Source organism: Triticum urartu, chromosome 5A (genome assembly GCF_056163025.1).
Source record: "Triticum urartu cultivar PI428250 chromosome 5A, HENAU_Tu73, whole genome shotgun sequence".
Classification (NCBI taxonomy): domain Eukaryota; kingdom Viridiplantae; phylum Streptophyta; class Magnoliopsida; order Poales; family Poaceae; genus Triticum; species Triticum urartu.
In genome coordinates this window covers 498536826-498557942 of record NC_141877.1, presented here as the reverse complement: position 1 = coordinate 498557942, position 21117 = coordinate 498536826, and positions in this window count along the sequence as shown.

Genomic DNA, 21117 nt, shown 5'->3' with positions numbered 1-21117 from the left:
GCAGATTAAGCAAGCAAGCAACACCAGCAGATCAGCAAATTAAGCAAGCAACACAAGTACTCCATGATCAGCAGTAGTTTCTTCAATAATTTTTAGTTAACAACCATCATGATTCTGTTCACAATGATCAGCAACATTTTCTGTATAATGAATGTACTCCATGAATTTTAAGTTAGCAACTGAATTTACTCCATGATTGGCATTGTCATGATTCAGTTAACATTAAACCATTTCACTAACTTTCAGGTAGCAGTATTCGGATGGACTACCTTCTTTAGAGTGCAGACGAGCACGGCACGGCTTCACTTGGATCAGCAGCAGCACAGGCAAAGGAACCCAGTTGTGCAAACGGAGGAGCACGGGCAGAAGATCAGGTTCGACGCAGAGGAACCCACGAGCAGAAGATCAGGTTCAATTTCAACCCAGCTGTGCGCTTGGGTTCAGGTTCAGGTTCTCCCACAGTGCAGAAGATCAGCAGCAGCACGACAGAGGAGCAATAGCAGCATCATGTAGAGCTCCACCCAGCTGTGCACGGGCAGCACGTAGAGCTCCACCTAGCAGCACGTAGAGCACGACGCACAGGTTCAATTTCAACCCAGTTGTGCACGGGCAGGGGAGAAGCAGCTGCGCGGGCGCGGGGGCAAGTGAGAAGGAGCAGCACGGCGACACGCGGGAGCTCGAGGAGGACTCACGGGATATAGAGGAGGACGAGCGTGAGGTCCTGGTCCATCGAATCATGGAGGCAGGTTCCGGCGACGCCAGTAGGGGATCACAGCTGGAGGGATCGCAGCGGCGCACGCGCGGGATCTCAAGCAGGAGACGCGGGAGCTCGAGGAGGATGCACGGGAGCTCGAGGAGGACGAGCAGGAGCTCCTGGTCCACCGGATGGTGCCGGGAAGTTCTGGCAACGCCGCGGGTAATCGCGGCGGGAGGAGATCGTGGCGGCACAGGATTGGGCGGCGGTGAAGCAGGTACTTGGCGATGGCGGCGACGGCGCAGGTATGCAGCGACGGCAGCAGATCACTTCCTGGTGGGCGACGAATCGCGCAGCTGGGCGGCGCCGGCCCCTGGCGACACGCGCGTGACGGCGGAGGAAGAAGACGATGGCGGAGGGACTTGTTTGAGATGGTTTTGAAACTGTGAGGTCTTTTTTGTAAAATTACCAGTGAACTACGCGTGCGACATGTTTTTCGGGGCGGAGGGAGTACTTTATTTACTTTGCATCTCTATACCGAAAATACCAAAAAAATATTATTTATCATCTCTATCAGATCTGTAAGTGACCGTGAAGGGATTAACAACCCCTAAGCGCGTTGGTTGCGTTGAGCTATTGTTTTTGTGTAGGTACGAGGGACTCGAGCGTAGCCTCCTATTGGATTGATACCTTGGTTCTAAAAAATTGAGGGAAATACTGTTGGGGAACGTAGCAATTTCAAAAAAATTCCTACGCACACGCAAGGTCATGGTGATGCACAGCAACGAGAGGGGAGAGTGTTGTCCACATACCCTCGTAGACCGAAAGCGGAAGCGTTAGCACAACGCGGTTGATGTAGTCGTACGTCTTCACGATCTGACCGATCCAAGTACCGAACGTACGGCACCTCCAAGTTCTGCACACGTTCCACTCGGTAACGTCCCTCGAGCTCCGATCCAGCCGAGTGTTGAGGGAGAGTTTTGTCAGCACAACGGTGTGATGACGGTGATGATGTTCTACTGACGCAGGGCTTCGCCTAATGATGTGGGCATAGATACGTCTACAAATATTACACGACACAATTTTCAGGTAATTTCTATTGATCATTATATGTTACTATATTTTATTATCAAGGACAAAAATACTACACCATTTTATTTCTTGTGCAGAGTTCTTGAAGGCATCTGCAACATAAATATGAAGATGTTGAAGATTGCATGGTCCATGCAAGTGCACACACACACGCATCAGAAAGGAGCAAAGGTGCTTGGAGAGATGAGGGCCATCCATGTTGCATGCTACATGCACAAGTCTTTTAAAATACAAAAGAAGAGAAGAAGGATTAGACTTAATGGACCAGAGAAGCTACGTGCACACCAGCCCATCTCATTGATTAAAGAAGGAATTAGTCCCAGAAGGCCTAATATCCGGTCAAACATATGGGCCGGCTCCTAGTGAACTTTTCCTTCGACGCGTAGCAGTCCACGCTGGACACGTCGACGCGCAGCGCCACAGTTAGGCGGCGGCCGCGTATAATAAATACTTAGTATAGATTAGGGTTTAGACTCGGGTTTTGTTTAGAGAAGTTTAGCTATTGCTACTTTTATTTGTCTTTGCTTGTAGCGGCTAGTGCGACCGTCAAGACATCCTATCGGAACCCCATCTTATGAGATTAATCCCATATAGCATATTCGTAATTTTGAGATTGCTTGGCTATTATTTTCTTGCATGTTCTTCGATTTGCTTGCAGGAAAAATCCTTCGTGGATAGGTCGATCGCGTTGTTGGCTCGGTCGATAACGCCGTGGAGTTGGTTCAGCGATTGCCGTGGATATCAGTCGTGTACGGTTCTTCCTGTACGGTTGGTAGCCGGATCGTGAGGGTCAAGTCCCACCCAAAATCGTAGTTATCTTCCTCTCATCGAAAGATCGGGTCCCCAGTGCACATCAAGTGGTATCAGTTTTCAGGTTCATCGGTGAGAGATTTACAGTTTTATTAGATTAGATTGATTTTAGTCCTACAACCCAAAAAAAGCCAAAAAAATATATTAGTTCATCCGCTGCACCTACCTTTTTAGCCTCTAGCAATTTTTGCATCTAGTATTTGTATAGTTGAATTTTTGGTTGCATTCATCTAATACTAGTGCTGGTTTAGATTTGTTTGGGAGAAAATCATCTACTAGATCAATCTGTTTTTGTCCGCCCTACCTTTTCTACCGCAAGCTCATTCCTAATCTGAGAAAAACAAAGCAAGATTGCATCGGCCTGTTTCACCTCTTGCCGATTCTCGCGCCTGCCGCCTGTCCGCTTGTCGCGTCCCTAACTGCACGTTGCTTCGCAGTACTCCACCAAGACTACTCCTGAGTCCAGACAACGCTACCTGCTACTGTTGCACGTTTGTTGTTGCCTAACCACACTTGCCTTTAATTTTTACTGGAGTAGTACGTCACCTGGTCACTTCGGTTGCATCTTTATCTTTTGTTTACATCTTGTAGCTAATCTGGAGTATACACGTACGGCCTGGTAAAAAAAGACAAAAAAAGAAAAAAAAAGAGAAGAAAAATAGGGGAAAATAGCAAAAAAAAAAGAACAAAAAGAAAGTTGAGAGAAAAAAAAGATCAGGCCGGCTAGCATATTTTTTGGGACTGTTTAGCTACTCTGGACATTATTTTTCTTGCGATCGCCGCTCCATCTATTATATATTTTCGAGCTTTGTCATACACTCGTTTATACTTCACTTATATCTAGCTACTTAAAGCTGTCACATATTTTCATTCGGTTTTCACTCCCTTGATTCAGTATCTGGCCTTAGATTGTTTTCTCTCTTACTAGTCGACTGCCAGCACTAGTTAGAAGTTTGAGCAATTATTCAACTTGCATTGTTTTTTGCTAAATTGTGCCACTGATATTGTGAGTTGAGAAACCTTTGCCAAGCTACACTTTTTCCTACCAATAAGTACAGGTACTGACACTACTGATTCCTGGTTATCGCTCCATCCAATCTTCATCGGTCGTTTGAAGCCAACATGAACGCGTCGATCACCACATGTTGCATTGGTAAGAACAAGTAAGAATTTGATACTAAGTTTGAGTGTGAGCGAATTTTGTCCACCACATCCTGTTAGTTGATAGGGATTATACATTGTTTTTTTTCTCGTTCACTAACAATGGCACAGGATCAGCCCACACTTGAGGGTCTCACCGCGGATGTGAAAGTCACTAGCGAGCGTCTTGCCCAACTTGAGGGTGCTCAGATTGCGACCGAAGAAAGGCTCAAGGCCATAGAGGATGCACAGGGTGTTGCAAACACACAGCTAAAGGACATCTTGTCACGTCTTGACGAGTTGCGGACTGCACCCCCCATCAACAACTATGCTGATCCTCGCAACTCCACGGGTGGCGGCGCTATTTCGCGAGCTCGGCGTGTGCCCATGGGTCATCCACAACACCCAGCTACTGCCACTGATGCCGCCACCATAAACCAGCACCAACAAATTCCTCCCCGCGTCGAGCAACATGGGGACAACTACGAGGATTATTCTGGTGACACCGAAGACGACCAAATAGTCAACCACCACAATGGCCGTGCTCATCGACAACTACGTTTCAACTGTCATGGTATGGCACGAGGCCAACCCAGGTATGATGTTAGAGATTATGAACACTCTAGTGCCAAAATCAAATTTACTATGCTTGCTTTCAATGGTAAATATAATCCAGATGTTTATCTTGACTGGGAACTTTCTGTTGAACAAAAAATTTCATGTCATGATATTCCTGAGAACCAAAGAGTTAGGGCAGCCACTAGTGAATTTACAAACTTTGCTTCCATGTGGTGGAGTGAATATTGTCGTATTAATGCAAATAATATACCTACTACTTGGGATGTTTTAAAACGAGCTATGCGACAACGTTATGTTCCTTCATATTATGCTCGTGATAAACTAAATGAATTGCAACGTTTAAAACAAGGTAGCAGCTCTGTAGAGGATTATTATCAAGAATTGCAAACGGCTTAGTGCGATGTGGCTGAGTTGAAACCGACGATGCTATGATGGCTAGATTTTTAGGTGGTTTGAATCGTGATATTCAGGATATATTGGACTATAAGGAGTACAATTCTATTACTCGTTTGTTTCATTTTGCTTGTAAAGCTGAAAGGGAAGTACAGGGACGACACAACAAGGGACGAGGTAACTTTTCTGCAGGTCGTCACTCATCATGGACACACTCTCCAACTATCCCACCCACTACCGAGGCAACACCACATAACTCGAACAATGGTGCATTCCCAACAAGTTCAAAATCAGCTCCACAATCCTCTGTGACTTCGAAAGCAATATCTCTAGCACCCACCACCTCGTCTGGACGCACAAGAGACATGAAGTGTCATATATGCAAAGGTGGCGGGCACTTGATGAAGGACTTTCCAAATAAACGAACATTCATTGTGCAGGAAGATGGTGAGTACTCTTCTACTAGTGATTTGGATGAAGATACACGTGCTATGCTTGCCACTAATAATGCAGGTGACTCTAAGGAGCATGACACGGATGAGATACATATTAATGCTGAGATGGCAGATCAGTACCCAAGCCTTGTAATCATGCGCGTACTTAGTGCCCAGGTGGGGCATGATGAGATGCCTCAACGCCATAATCTTTTTCAAACTAAGTTTGTTGTCAAAGGGCATTCTGTTCGTGTGATCATTGATGGTGGAAACTGCAATAATTTGGCGAGTATTGAAATGGTAGAGAAGCTTTGCCTCACCACTACGAGACACCCCCATCCATATTACATCCAATGGTTCAACGACTGTGGTAAGTTGAAGGTAACACGTCGTGTGAGAGTCCATTTTACACTTGGTTCGTACCATGATTTTGTTGACTGTGATGTCGCTCCTATGCAAGCTTGTTCTTTATTGTTAGGTCGACCTTGGCAATATGATAATAGTGTCACCCATCATGGTAGAACAAATTCGTATACTCTCGTGTTTGAAGGAAAAACCATTAATTTGCTTCCCATGACCCCCGGTGAAATAATAAATAATGAGAAGGCTAAATCATCGGATCGTACTACCTACACTATGCTTGCCATCAATTCTGAAAATTTTCCATTCAATGTCCCAACTTGTGCTCTGGATATACCGTGTGCTCAAATAGTTAATTTGCATCCGTATCATTCATATATAGACTATGTGTGGGATAAAATTTGTCATGATATTCATAATGGCGTTATTACAAAATTATCACACCCTGATGCGCTAATGCCGTTGCAATGGTCTATATGTGTTGCATCTATTTTTGCTTTGCTCTATGATGTGTTCCAGATAAATAAAAGCTGAGGACGGCTTTGTTTTCAAGAAAGGGGGGATGATGTGGGCATAGATACGTCTACAAATATTACACGACACAATTTTCAGGTAATTTCTATTGATCATTATATGTTACTATATTTTATTATTAGGGACAAAAATACTACACCATTTTATTTCTTGTGCAGAGTTCTTGAAGGCATCTGCAACATAAATATGAAGATGTTGAAGATTGCATGGCCCATGCAAGTGCACACACACACGCATCAGAAAGGAGCAAAGGTGCTTGGAGAGATGAGGGCCATCCATGTTGCATGCTACATGCACAAGTCTTTTAAAATACAAAGGAAGAGAAGAAGGATTAGACTTAATGGACCAGAGAAGCTACGTGCACACCAGCCCATCTCATTGATTAAAGAAGGAATTAGTCCCAGAAGGCCTAATATCCGGTCAAACATATGGGCCGGCTCCTAGTGAACTTTTCCTTCGACGCGTAGCAGGCTGGACACGTCGACGCGCAGCGCCACAGTTAGGCGGCGGCCGCGTATAATAAATACTTAGTATAGATTAGGGTTTAGACTCGGGTTTTGTTTAGAGAAGTTTAGCTATTGCTACTTTTATTTGTCTTTGCTCGTAGCGGCTAGTGCGACCGTCAAGACATTCTATCGGAACCCCATCTTGTGAGATTAATCCCATATAGCATATTCGTAATTTTGAGATTGCTTGGCTATTATTTTCTTGCATGTTCTTCGATTTGCTTGTAGGAAAAATCCTTCGTGGATAGGTCGATCGCGCTGTTGGCTCGGTCGATAACGCCGTGGAGTTGGTTCAGCGATTGCCGTGGATATCAGTCGTGTACGGTTCTTCCTGTACGGTTGGTAGCCGGATCGTGAGGGTCAAGTCCCATCCAAAATCGTAGTTATCTTCCTCTCATCGAAAGATCGGGTCCCCAGTGCACATCACCTAAGCACCGCTACGGTATGACCGAGGTGGAATATGGTGGAAGGGGGCACCGCACACGGCTAAGGAACGATCACGAAGATCAACTTGTGTGTCATGGGGTGCCCCCTGCCCCCGTATATAAAGAAGGGAGGGGGAGGTGCGGCCGGCCCCTAGGGGTGCGCCTAGAGGAGTCCTACTCCCACCGGGAGTAGGACTCCCCCCTCTTGCCTTGTTGCAGAAGGAAAGGGGAAGGGGGAAAGAGGAAAGGGGGGCGCCGCCCCCCTTCCTTGTCCTATTCGGACTAGGGGGAGGGGGTGCGCGGCCTGCCCTGGCCGGCCCTCCTCTTCTCCCTTAGGGCCCATGTAGGCCCATTAACCCCCCCGGGGGGTTCCGGTAACCCCTCGGTACTCCGGTAAAATCCCGATTTCACCCAGAACGTTTTCGATATCCAAATATAGGCTTCCAATATATCAATCTTTATGTCTCGACCATTTCGAGACTCCTCCTCATGTCTGTGATCACATCCGGGACTCCGAACAACCTTCGTACATCAAAACAAAAAAAACTCTAATTACGATCGTCACCGAACTTTAAGCGTGCGGACCCTACGGGTTCGAGAACTATGTAGACATGACCGAGACACGTCTCCGGTCAATAACCAATAGCGGAACCTGGATGCTCATATTGGTTCCTACATATTCTACGAAGATCTTCATCGGTCAAACCGCATAACAACATACGTTGTTCCCTTTGTCATTGGTATGTTACTTGCCCGAGATTCGATCGTCGGTATTCCAATACCTAGTTTAATCTCGTTACCGGCAAGTCTCTTTACTCGTTCCATAACACATCATCCCGCAACTAACTCATTAGTTGCAATGCTTGCAAGACTTATAGTGATGTGCATTACCGAGTGGGCCCAGAGATACCTCTCCGACAATCGGAGTGACAAATCCTAATCTCGAAATACGCCAACCCAACAAGTACCTTCAGAGACACCTGTAGAGCACCTTTATAATCACCCAGTTACGTTGTGACGTTTGGTAGCACACAAAGTGTTCCTCCGGTAAACGGGAGTTGCATAATCTCATAGTCATAGGAACATGTATAAGTCATGAAGAAAGCAATAGCAACAAACTAAACGATCAAGTGCTATGCTAACGAAATGGGTCAAGTCAATCACATCATTCTCTAATGATGTGACCCCATTAATCAAATGACAACTCATGTCTATGGCTAGGAAACATAACCATCTTTGATTCAACGAGCTAGTCAAGTAGAGGCATACTAGTGACATACTGTTTGTCTATGTATTCACACATGTATTATGTTTCTAGTTAATACAATTCTAGCATGAATAATAAACATTTATCATGATATAAGGAAAAAATAATAACTTTATTATTGCCTCTAGGGCATATTTCCTTCAAATACTTACGCTACTTTGCTGCCTCATCCCTTCCTCTTCGGGGAAATCCAACGCAGTGCTCAAGAGGTAGCAACAACCAACACGGCAGCCACCATCTCCTCATCGCCGGATGAGGTATCATCGGAGTCACAGAGGAAATTGTGGAAAAAGAACTTGCTGGCGGAGTCCATTTGTACCTTGGGGGAAAAACTGTCGAACAACTTGCGGGCGTCGTCAAAGAAGCTGGCCGGCGACGAGACTTGCACCTCCCCTGGACCAGGCAGCTGCCTGGCGGCGTCAGGCGAAGGAGCTGGCCGAGGCGCAGGGGGCGACTTCGTGCTCGCGGCGTCGTCGGGGTTGGGGTGAGGGGGTGGGGGGAAGCTGCGGTGACCTGGCGGCAAGGCGGTGGTGGCGGCGTGAGGGTGAGACGTGTGGGCATGGACTGCTGGCAGGGTCACCGGAACTGGGCAGCTGCAGCGACGGGGTGGGGCAGGCAAGGGCTTGCTGTTGATGGGGTGGAAGAAAATGGCCTATGTGTCACCGAATGATGGGCCAGGGGAGGAGTAGGTGGGCGCAAATGAGGCTCAAATTTGGACTAGAAATGGGTCGTCCGACAGATGAAAAATGGACGCGCGTCCGTTTTAGTTTGAGTCGGCGCGTTGGGCTGACTTTTCTATCCGCGGTAACTCAAACGGACACGCGTAGAGGAGATGGTTCAGCGCTTTGGAGTTGCTCTAATAAGAATTGACGGGTTTGAGAGCAATTCCAATGGGCCGACCCAAACGGACGGTGATTTAGTTCGTTTTTTGTCCGTTTGGGTCGGCCAGGCGGACATGGATGTTCGCTTCCGCATTTGGGTCAGCATGTGCGTCCAGCGCTGGCCCGACCCATTTTGATGGCGCTAGAAAAAAAGAACGCATGCATATTAAAAAAGCATTAATTAAATATTACAGCCGGCCACGAAGGCCGGCGAGAGTCCACGCATCCACATTAGCATTTAAGAAAAATAAAAACAACCTAAACTACGAGGTGGCGCGCAGCCCTACACGTCGTCGTCCTCCTCCTCGGGGTCGGTGAGGTCGATGAGCGTCGGCGCAGGGCTGGCCCAGGGGAACGCCGTGTTCCAGGCGGCGGCGATGTAGGCCGCAGGCAGCTGTTCCGACGCGGGCAGTGCTGGCGCGGGGGGCTGTGCGGCCACCCGTGCAGCTGCGGCCTGACGTGCCTCCTCCTCAGCCTCGCGCTGCTCCTCCTCGAGGTTGCGCTCGAGAATCTCCTCATACTCACTGCGACGGCGCTCCTCGACCAGCCGTCGCTGGCGCCACATCTCGAGGTAGGCCGCCTCCTACGCCGGCGTCGCCCCCATCCAAACCGGTGGCGCGGACACCCACTCGCGCAGTACTCCCGTCCAGGAGTAGTGCTCGATCGGGGACGGCTCCATCTTGGGTTCCGGCTGCGGCTCCGGGTTGTCCTTGACGCGGCGTCGGGGAGGGGACGGCGGGGCCACCGGTGGCACCACGCTGTCACCGGCCGGGAGAGGGCAATGGCCTGCGCCATGGCCGCCTCGTACCGGGCCTCCTCTTCCTTTGTCGCCTCCACCCTGCGCCGCTCATCCTCCTTGCTCTCATGGTAGACCGCCGCAAGGGCCGCCTGGTCGTCCTTGCGGACAACGAGCGGGGGGCGGTGGCAGCCTGCAGTCGACCTCGCGCACACCGCGGCGCCTCGCCTCCTCATGCTCGAAGGCGACCCACTGCTTTTAGTTCGGCAAGTCGATGGCGTAGGTGTCATCGCGACGCTGTTCCAGTGTCAGTAGCGCCCGCTGCTACCTCTTGAGCACTGCGTTGGTTTTCCCTTGAATAGGAAAGGGTGATGCAGTAAAGTAGCGTAAGTATTTCCCTCAGTTTTTGAGAACCAAGATATCAATCCAGTAGGAGACCACGCGCGAGTCACCTCGTACCTACACAAAGAAATAAGAACCTCGCAACCAACGCAATAAAGGGGTTGTCAATCCCTTCACGGCCACTTGGAAGAGTGAGATCTGATAGAGATAATAATAATAATAAGATAAATATTTTTGGTATTTTTATGATATAGATTGAAAGTAAAGATTGCATAAAATAGATTGGAAACTTGTATAATGGAAAATAGACCCAGGGGCCATAGGTTTCACTAGTGGCTTCTCTCAAGATAGCATAAGTATTACGGTGGGTGAACAAATTACTGTCGAGTAATTGATAGAAAAGCAAATAATTATGAGAATATCTAGGCATGATCATGTATATAGGCATCATGTCCGTGACAAGTAGACCGACTCCTGCCTGCATCTACTACTATTACTCCATACATCGACCGCTATCCAGCATGCATCTAGAGTATTAAGTTCATAAGAACAGAGTAACGCCTTAAGCAAGATGAAATGATGCAGAGGGATAAACTCATGCAATATGATATAAACCCCATCCTTTTATCCTCGATGGCAACAATACAATACGTGTCATTTCCCCTACTGTCACTGGGATCGAGCACCGCAATATTGAACCCAAAGCTAAGCACTTCTCCCATTGTAAGAAAGATCAATCTAGAAGGCCAAACCAAACCGATAATTCGAAGAGACTTGCAAAGATAAACCAATCATACATAAAATAATTCAGAGAAGAATCAAATATTGTTCATAGATAATCTAGATCATAAACCCATAATTCATCGGATCTCGACAAACACATCGCGAAAGAAGATTACATCGAATAGATCTCCAAGAGAATCGAGGAGAACTTTGTATTGAGATCCAAAGAAAGAGAAGAAGCCATCTAGCTACTAGCTATGGACCCGATGGTCTGAAGTAAACTACTGACACATCAGCGGAGAGGCCATGGAGTTGATGTAGAGGCCCTCCGTGATCAATGCCCCCTCTGGCGAAGCTCCGGAAAAGGCCCCGAGATGGGATCTCTTGGGTACAGAAGGTTGCGGCGGTGGAATTAGGTTTTCGTGGTGCTCCTGGATGTTTGCGGGGTACATGGACTTAAATAGGAGGAAGATGTAGGTCGGTGGAGCAACGAGGGTCCCACGAGGGTGGAGGTCGCGCCCCCTTCCTCGTGGGCTCCTCGATTGTTTCTTGATGCCCACTTCAAGTCTCCTGGATCACGTTTGTTGAGAAAATCGCGTTCCCGAAGGTTTCATTTCGTTTGGACTTCGTTTGATATTCCTTTTCTGCGAAACACTGAAATAGGCAAAAAAAACAGCAATTTGGGCTGGGCCTCCGGTTAATAGGTTAGTCCCAAAAATGATATAAAAGTGTAAAATAAAGACCATTAACATCCAAAACAGATAATATAATAGCATGGAGCAATCAAAAATTATAGATATGTTGGAGACGTATCAAGCATCCTCAAGCTTAATTCCTGCTCATCCTCGAGTAGTTAAATGATAAAAAAATTGATGTGGAATAATGCTTTCTAACATATTTCTCAATGTAATTTTTCTTTATTGTGGCATGAATGTTCAGATCCGAAAGATTCAAGATAAAAGTTTAATATTGATATAAAAATAATAATACTTCAAGTATACTAACTAAGCAATCATGTCTTCTCAAAAATAACATGGCCAAAGAAAGTTATCCCTACAAAATCATATAGTCTGGCTATGCTCTATATTCACCACACAAAATATTTAAATCACGCAATTTTTCAAATTTCACGCAATATATGAGCGTGAGCCATGGATATAGCACTATATGTGGAATAGAATGATGGTTGTGGAGAAGACAAAAAGGAGAAGATAGTCTCACATCAACTAGGCGTATCAACGGGCTATGGAGATGCCCATCAATAGGTATCAATGTGAGTGAGTAGGGATTGCCATGCAACGGATGCACTAGAGCTATAAGTGTATGAAAGCTCAACAAAAGAACTAAGCGGGTGTGCATCCAACTTGCATGCTCATGAAGACCTAGGGCAATTTTGAGGAAGCCCATCATTGGAATATGCAAGCCAAGTTCTATAATGTAAAATTCCCACTAGTATATAAAAGTGATAACATAGGAGACTCTCTATCATGAAGAGCATGGTGCTACTTTGAAGCACAAGTGTGGAAAAATGATAGTAACATTGTCCCTTCTCTCTTTTTCTCTCATTTTTTTATTTGTTTGGGCTTTTTTTGCCTCTTTTCTTTTTTTCTTTCTTTTTATTTATTTTTCGTCCGGAGTCTCATCCCGACTTGTGGGGGAATCATAGTCTCCACCATCCTTTCCTCACTGAGACAATGCTCTAATAATGATGATCATCACACTTTAATTTACTTACAACTCAAGAATTACAACTCAATACTTCGAACAAAATATGACTCTATGTGAATGCCTCCGTCGGTGTACCGGGATGTGCAATGATGCATGAGTGACTGATACATCTCCAACGTATCTATAATTTTTGATTGTTCCATGCTATTATATTATCAACTTTGGATGTTTATGGGCTTTATTATACACTTCTATATTATTTTTGGGACTAACCTAGAGCCTAGTGCCAGTTTCTGTTTTTTCTTTGTTTTAGAGTATCGTAGAAAAGGAAAATCAAATGGAGTCCAATTGACCTGAAACTTCACGGAACTTATTTTTTGAAGGAAAGCAACCCGGAGACTTGGAGTCCACGTCAAGGAAGCCTCGAGGAAGCCACGAGGTAAGGGGCGCGCCCACCCCCCTGGGCGCGCCCTCCACCCTCGTGGGCCCCTCCTGGCCCCCCTGGCATACTTCTTCCACCTATATATCTCCATATACCCTAAAACGATCGGGGAGCACAATAGATCGGGAGTTCCGCCGCCAGAAGCCTCCGTAGCCACCGAAAGCCAATCTAGATCCGTTCCGGCACCCTGCCGGAGGGGGAAATCCCTCTCTGATGGCTATCTTCATCATCCTGGTGCTCTCCATGACGAGGAGGGAGTAGTTCTCCCTCGGGGCTGAGGGTATGTACCAGTAGCTATGTGTTTGATCTCTCTCTCTCCCGTGTTCTTGAGGTGATACGATCTTGATGTATCGCGAGCTTTGCTATCATATTTGGATCCTATGATGTTTCTTCCCCCCTCTACTCTCTTGTAATGGATTGAGTTTTCCCTTGAAGTTATCTTATCGGATTGAGTCTTTAAGGATTTGAGAACACTTGATGTATGTCTTGTCGTGTGTATCTATGGTGACAATGGGATATCACGTGATTCACTTGATGTATGTTTTGGTGATCAACTTGCGGGTTCCGCCCATGAACCTATGCATAGGGGTTGGCACACGTTTTCGTCGTGATTCTCCGGTAGAAACTTTGGGGCACTCTTTGAGGTTCTATGTGTTGGTTGAATAGATGAATCTGAGATTGTGTGATGCATATCGTATAATCATACCCACGAATACTTGAGGTGACATTGGAGTATCTAGGTGACATTAGGGTTTTGGTTGATTTGTGTCTTAAGGTGTTATTCTAGTACGAACTCTAGGGTTGTTTGTGACACTTATAGGAATAGCCCAACGGATTGATTGGAAAGAATAACTTTGAGGTGGTTTCATACCCTACCATAATCTCTTCGTTTGTTCTCCGCTATTAGTGACTTTGGAGTGACTCTTTGTTGCATGTTGAGGGATAGTTATATGATCCAATTATGTTATTATTGTTGACAGAACTTGCACTAGTGAAAGTATGAACCCTAGGCATTGTTTGAACACATTGCAATACCGTTTGTGCTCACTTTTATCATTAGTTACCTTGCTGTTTTTATATTTTTCAGATTACAAAAACTATTATCTACCATCCATATACACTTGTATCACCATCTCTTCGCCGAACTAGTGCACCTATACAATTTACCATTGTATTAGGTGTGTTGGGGACACAAGAGACTCTTTGTTATTTGGTTGCAGGGTTGCTTGAGAGAGATCATCTTCATCCTACGCCTCCTATGGATTGATAAACCTTAGGTCATCCACTTGAGGGAAATTTGCTACTGTCCTACAAATCTCTGCACTTGGAGGCCCAACAACGTCTACAAGAAGAAGGTTGTGTAGTAGACATCAGTGACATGTATGAAATTATGAACGGTGGCTTTGCCACAAATACGATGCCAACTACATGATCATGCAAGCAATATGACAATGATGAAGCGTGTCATAATAACGGAACGGTGGAAAGTTGCATGGCAATATATCTCAGAATGGTTATGGAAATGCCATAATAGGTAGGCATGGTGGCTGTTTTGAGGAAGGCATATGGTGGGTTTATGGTACCGGCGGAAGTTGCGCGATACTGGAGAGGCTAGCAATGGTGGAAGTGTGAGAGTGCGTATAATTCATGGACTCAACATTACTCATAAAGAACTCACTTACTTATTGCAAAAATCTATTAGTTATCGAAACAAAGTATTACGCACATGTTCCTAGGGGGATAGATTGGTAGGGAAAGACCATCGCTCGTCCCCGATCGCCACTCATAAGGAAGACAATCAATAAATAAATCATGCTTCGACTTCATCACATAACGGTTCACCATACGTGCATGCTACGGGAATCACGAACTTCAACACAAGAATTTCTCAAATTCACAACTACTCAACTATCATGACTCTAATATCACCATGTCCATATCTCAAAACAATTATCAAGTATCAAACTTCTCATAGTATTCAATGCACTTCTATGAATGTTTTTATATTATTCCTAAAAGCAAATTTCCATGTTGTTCTAAAGGACTCCCAAAATAATATAAGTGAAGCATGAGAGATCAATTATTTCTATAAAATAAAACCACCATCGTGCTCTAAAAGATATAAGTGAAGCACTAGAGCAAAAACTACATAGCTCAAAAGATATAAGTGAAGCACATAGAGTATTCTAATAAATTTCAAATCATGCGAGTCTCTCTCAAAAGGTGTGTACAACAAGGATGATTGTGGTAAACTAAAAAGCAAAGACTCAAATCATACAAGATGCTCCAAGCAAAACACATATAATGTGGTGAATAAAAATATAGCTCCAAGTAAAGTTACCGATAGACGAAGACAAAAGAGGGGATGCCTTCCGGGGCATCCCCAAGCTTAGGCTTTTTTGTGTCCTTGAATTTTACCTTGGGGTGCCATGGGCATCCCCAAACTTAGGCTCTTGCCACTCCTTGTTCCATAATCCATCAAATCTTTACCCAAAACTTGAAAACTTTACAACACAAAACTCAAAATAGAAAATCTCGTGAGCTCCGTTAGCAAAAGAAAACAAAACACCACTTCAAGGTACTGTAATGAACTCATTCTTCATTTATATTGGTGTTAAACCTATGGTATTCCAACTTCTCTATGGTTTATAAACTCTTTTACTAGCCATAGATTCATCAAAATAAGCAAACAACACAAGAAAAACAGAATCTGTCAAAAACAGAACAGTCTGTAGTCATCTGTAGCTAACGCAAACTTATGGAACCCCAAAAATTCTAAAATAAATTTCTGGACATGAGGAAATTATCTATTAATAATCTGAAAAAATAATTAACTAAATAGCACCTTTCAACTAAAAATGGCAGCAATTCTCGTGAGCGCTAAAGTTTCTGTTTTTTACAGCAAGATCAAAAGGACTTTCTCCAAGTCTTCCCAACGGTTCTACTTGACACAAACACTAATTAAACACAAAAAACACAACCAAAACAGAGGCTAGATAAATTATTTATTACTAAACAGGATAAAAAAGCAAGGAATAAAAATAAAATTTGGTTGCCTCCCAACAAGCGCTATCGTTTAACGCCCCTAGCTAGGCATAAAAGCGAAGATAGATCTAGGTATTGCCATATTTGGTAGGAAATCCATAAGTGGCTCTCATAATAGATTTATATGGTAATTTAAATTTCTTTTTAGGGAAGTGTTCCATGCCTTTCCTTAATGGAAATTGGAATTTAATATTCCCTTCCTTCATATCAATTATTGCACCAATCGTTCTAAGGAAAGGTCTACCAAGAATAATAGGACATGAAGGATTGCAATCTATATCAAGAACAATGAAATCTACGGGCACATAATTCCTATTTGAAACAATAAGAACATCATTAATCCTTCCCATAGGTTTCTTAATAGTGTAATCCGCAACATGCAAGTTTAAAGAACAATTATCAAAATCACGGAAACTTAGCAAATCACACAAAGTTTTTGCAATCGTGGAGACACTAGCACCCAAATCACACAAAGCATAACACTCATGATCTTTAATTTTTATTATTATTGTAGGTTCCCACTCATCATAAAGGTTTCTAGGTATAGAAACTTCCAACTCAAGTTTTTCTTCATAAGATTGCATCAAAGCATCAACGATATGTTTAGTAAAAGCTTTATTTTGACTATAAGCATGAGAAGAATTTAGCACGGATTGCAACAAGAAAATACAATCTATCAAAGAGAAATTATAATAATTAAATTCCTCGAAATCCAAGATAGTGGGTTCATTGCTATTTAAAGTTTTAACCTCTTCAATCCCACTTTTAACAATTTTTGCATGAAGATCTAAAAACTCTGAATTTTTGGGACGCCTCCTAACTAAAGTTGACTCATCTTCAATCCCATCATTATCAAGATTCGTATTGCAAAACAAAGATTTAATAGGGGACACATCAACCACTTTTAGATCTTCATCCTTATTATCATGAAAACTAGAAGAACACGCTTTTATGAAGCAATCTTTTTTAGCAAGCATCCTAGCGGTTCTTTCTTTGCACTCATCTATGGAAATTTTCATAGCTTTGAGAGACTTATTGATATCATGCTTAGGTGAAATAGATCTAAGATTTAAAGAATCAACATCAAGAGAAATTCTATCCACGTTCCTAACCAACTAATCAATCTTAGACAATTTTTGTTCAATCAAAGCATTGAAACTCTTTTGCGAACAAATAAATTCTTTAATATTAGATTCAAAATCAGAGGGCATCTTATTATAATTTCCATAAGAATTGTTGTAGGAATTACCATAATTATTAAAGGAATTACTAGGAAACGGCCTAGGATTAAAATTACCTCTATACGCATTATTACCAAAATTGTTCCTACCAACAAAATTCACATCCATAGATTCATTATTATTCTCAATCAAAGTAGACAAAGGCATATCATTAGGATCAGAAGAAAAACTTTTATTAGCAAACAATTACATAAATTCATCCATCTTTCCACTCAAAACATTGATTTCTTCTATAGCATGCACCTTTTTATTAGTAGATCTTTCAGTATGCCATTGAGAATAATTAACCATAATATTATCTAGGACTTTAGTAGCTTCTACTAAAGTGATTTTCATAAAAGTGCCCCCCGCGGACGAATCTAAAAGATTTCTAGAAGCAAAGTTCAATCCGGCATAAATTTTTTGTATAATCATCCAAAGATTCAAACCATGTGTAGGGAAATTGTGTGTCATTAATTTCTTCCTCTCCCAAGCTTGTGCAACATGTTCATGATCAAGTTGCTTAAAATTCATAATATCGTTTCTAAGAGTGATGATCTTAGCGGGAGGAAAATACTTATAGATAAAAGCATCTTTGCACTTATTCCATGAATCAATACTATTTTTATGCAAAGACGAAAACCAAGTTTTAGCATGATCTCTAAGGGAAAACGGGAATAGCTTCAGTTTAACAATATCATTATCCACATATTTCTTCTTTTACATATCACACAAACCAACAAAGTTGTTTAGATGGGTAGCGGCATCTTCACTAAGAAGGCCGGAAAACAAATCTTTCATGACAAGATTCAGCAAGGCAGCATTAATTTCACAAGAGGAGCAATCGGAGTGCTAAAAAATCATTATTGTTGGTATTGGCAAAGTCACATAAATTAGTATTATCTTGAGCCATCGTAACAAACAAGCAATCCAACACACAAGCAAATGAGAAACAGGCAAAAGGCAAATAGAAAAAGAGAAGGGGAACGAAAAAAGAGGATGAATAAAACGGCAAGGGTGAAGTGGGGGAGAGAAAAACGAGAGGCAAATGGCAAATAATGTAATGCGGAGGATAAAAGTTGTGATGGGTACTTGGTATGTCTTGACTTGGCGTAGATCTCCCCGGCAACGGCGCCAGAAATCCTTCTTGCTACCTCTTGAGCACTGCGTTGGTTTTCCCTTGAAGAGGAAAGGGTGATGCAGTAAAGCAGCGTAAGTATTTCCCTCGGTTTTTGAGAACCAAGGTATCAATCCAGTAGGAGACCACGCGCAAGTCACCTCGTACCTACACAAACAAATAAGAACCTCGCAACCAACGCGATAAAAGGGTTGTCAATCCCTTCACGACCACTTGCAAGAGTGAGATCTGATAGAGATAATAATAATAAGATAAATATTTTTGATATTTTTATGATATAGATTGAAAGTAAAGATTGTAAAATAAAATAGATTGGAAACTTGTATAATGGAAAATAGACCCGGGGGCCATAGGTTTCACTAGTGACTTCTCTCAAGATAGCATGAGTATTACGGTGGGTGAACAAATTACTGTCGAGCAATTGATAGAAAAACGAATAATTATGAGAATATCTAGGCATGATCATGTATATAGGCATCACGTCCGTGACAAGTAGACCGACTCCTGCCTGCATCTACTATTATTACTCCACACATCGACCGCTATCCAGCATGCATCTAGAGTATTAAGTTCATAAGAACAGAATAACGCCTTAAGCAAGATGACATGATGTAGAGGGATAAACTCATGCAATATGATATAAACCCCATCTTTTTATCCTCGATTGCAACAATACAATATGTGTTGTTTCCCCTACTGTCACTGGGATCGAGCACCACAAGATTGAACCCAAAACTAAGCACTTCTCCCATTGCAAGAAAGATCAATCTAGAAGGCCAAACCAAACTGATAATTGAAGAGACTTGCAAAGATAAACCAATCATACATAAAAGAATTCAGAGAAGAATCAAATATTGTTCATAGATAATCTGGATCATAAACCCACAATTCATCGGATCTCGACAAACACACCGCAAAAGAAGATTACATCGAATAGATCTCCAAGAGAATCGAGGAGAACTTTGCATTGAGATCCAAAGAGAGAGAAGTCATCAAGCTACTAGCTATGGACCCGAAGGTCTGAAGTAAACTATTCAAACATCACCGGAGAGGCCATGGAGTTGATGTAGAGGCCCTCCGTGATCAATGCCCTCTCCGGAAAAGCCCCCAAGATGGGATCTCTTAGGTACAGAATGTTGCGGCAGTGGAATTAGAATTAGGTTTTCGTGGTGCTCCTGGATGTTTGCGGCGTACATGGACTTATATAGGAGGAAGAAGTAGGTCGGTGGAGCAACGAGGGGCTCACGAGGGTGGAGGGCTTGCCCAGGGGGTAGGTGCGCCCCCTGACTCGTGGTCTCCTCGATTGTTTCTTGACGCCCACTCCAAGTCTCCTGGATCATGTTTGTTGAGAAAATCACGTTCCCGAATGTTTCATTCCGTTTGGACTTCGTTTGATATTCCTTTTCTGCGAAACACCGAAATAGACAAAAAACAGCAATTTGGGTTGGGCCTCTGGTTAATAGGTTAGTCCCAAAAATGATATAAAAGTGTAAAATAAAGCCCATTAACATCCAAAACAGATAATATAATAGCATGAAGCAATCAAAAATTATAGATACGCTGGAGACGTATCACCCGTCGGCGCCGCACCTCCTCCGCGTGCGCCCTAGCCGACCGCGGCGCAGCCGGCACTGGGATCCTCTCTGGATCCAGATGCCAGTCGTGCGGCAGGGTGACGTCGGGGTACGGCAGAGGCACGCGGTGCTGCCAGTGCCATTCCGCCTGGTGCACTGGCACGTTGACACGCTGCCTCTGCCGGCGAGCCGGTGCTGGCGGAGGTGGGAGGAGCTCTGATGGGAAAGGGACGGCGGGGGCCTTCCCCTTGGCCTTGCTGCTGCCGGCGCCGGAGAAGAGCCTCATCTCGCTGTGGTGGTGGTGGCTAGGGTTTGCCGGCGACGGGGGAGCAGAGCTGGCTAGATGTGGACGACGAGTTTGGATGAGGACGGCCTCGCCGCACAGTCGGCTAAAAAAAGACGACCGCCGTCGCTGACGCGTGGGCCCGTGGTCATAAATTAAGCTGACCGTGTGGGCAGCGGGTAGTTGGACGGCCGCTAGATGGGGACGTGGCGGACACAAAGAAGACGCGTGTGGCGTCTGTTTCGCGTCCGCGCTGACGTATTTGGGACACAAATTTGGACCGTAAATACGTCGGCGCGAAAACGAAGCTGACGTGATTTGGATTTGGGTCGGCGCGTTGGGTTGCCACTTTCGTTCGCGCCGACCTAAACGGATGCAGACGGACGAAATGGATCACCTCATTGGAGTTGCTCCGAAGGTGCTATCCCGGGAAGAGAAGAGTTGCCACCGATCGAGCCCCCAACATGAGTCGCTGATCACTGAGAGCAACAGCGCGTTGTGCACTGATTGCAGGAAGCGGGACACTGGATCCGAGAGCTGACGCCGCCGGTACACCAATCGGATCCAGTGCGTTCTGCCTACGTTGGATGGCCAAAAGGAGAGGAGGATCTGAGTCGGTCCACGCGGATCTGATGCTTTGCTGCTGCTCAGTGTCCAAAAGCTGGCATCCGCCCTTGAGCATCCTGGCCAAACTACAAAGCCGCTTCTTTTTGCAGAAAGACAGGATAAATGGAGCCGCTCCTTTTTTGCTTATAAAGCCAAACCCCCAATCAGCAGACACAGACCCCGGACGTGGAATTGCACGATTACGGTCAGGCGCCATGATCCCGC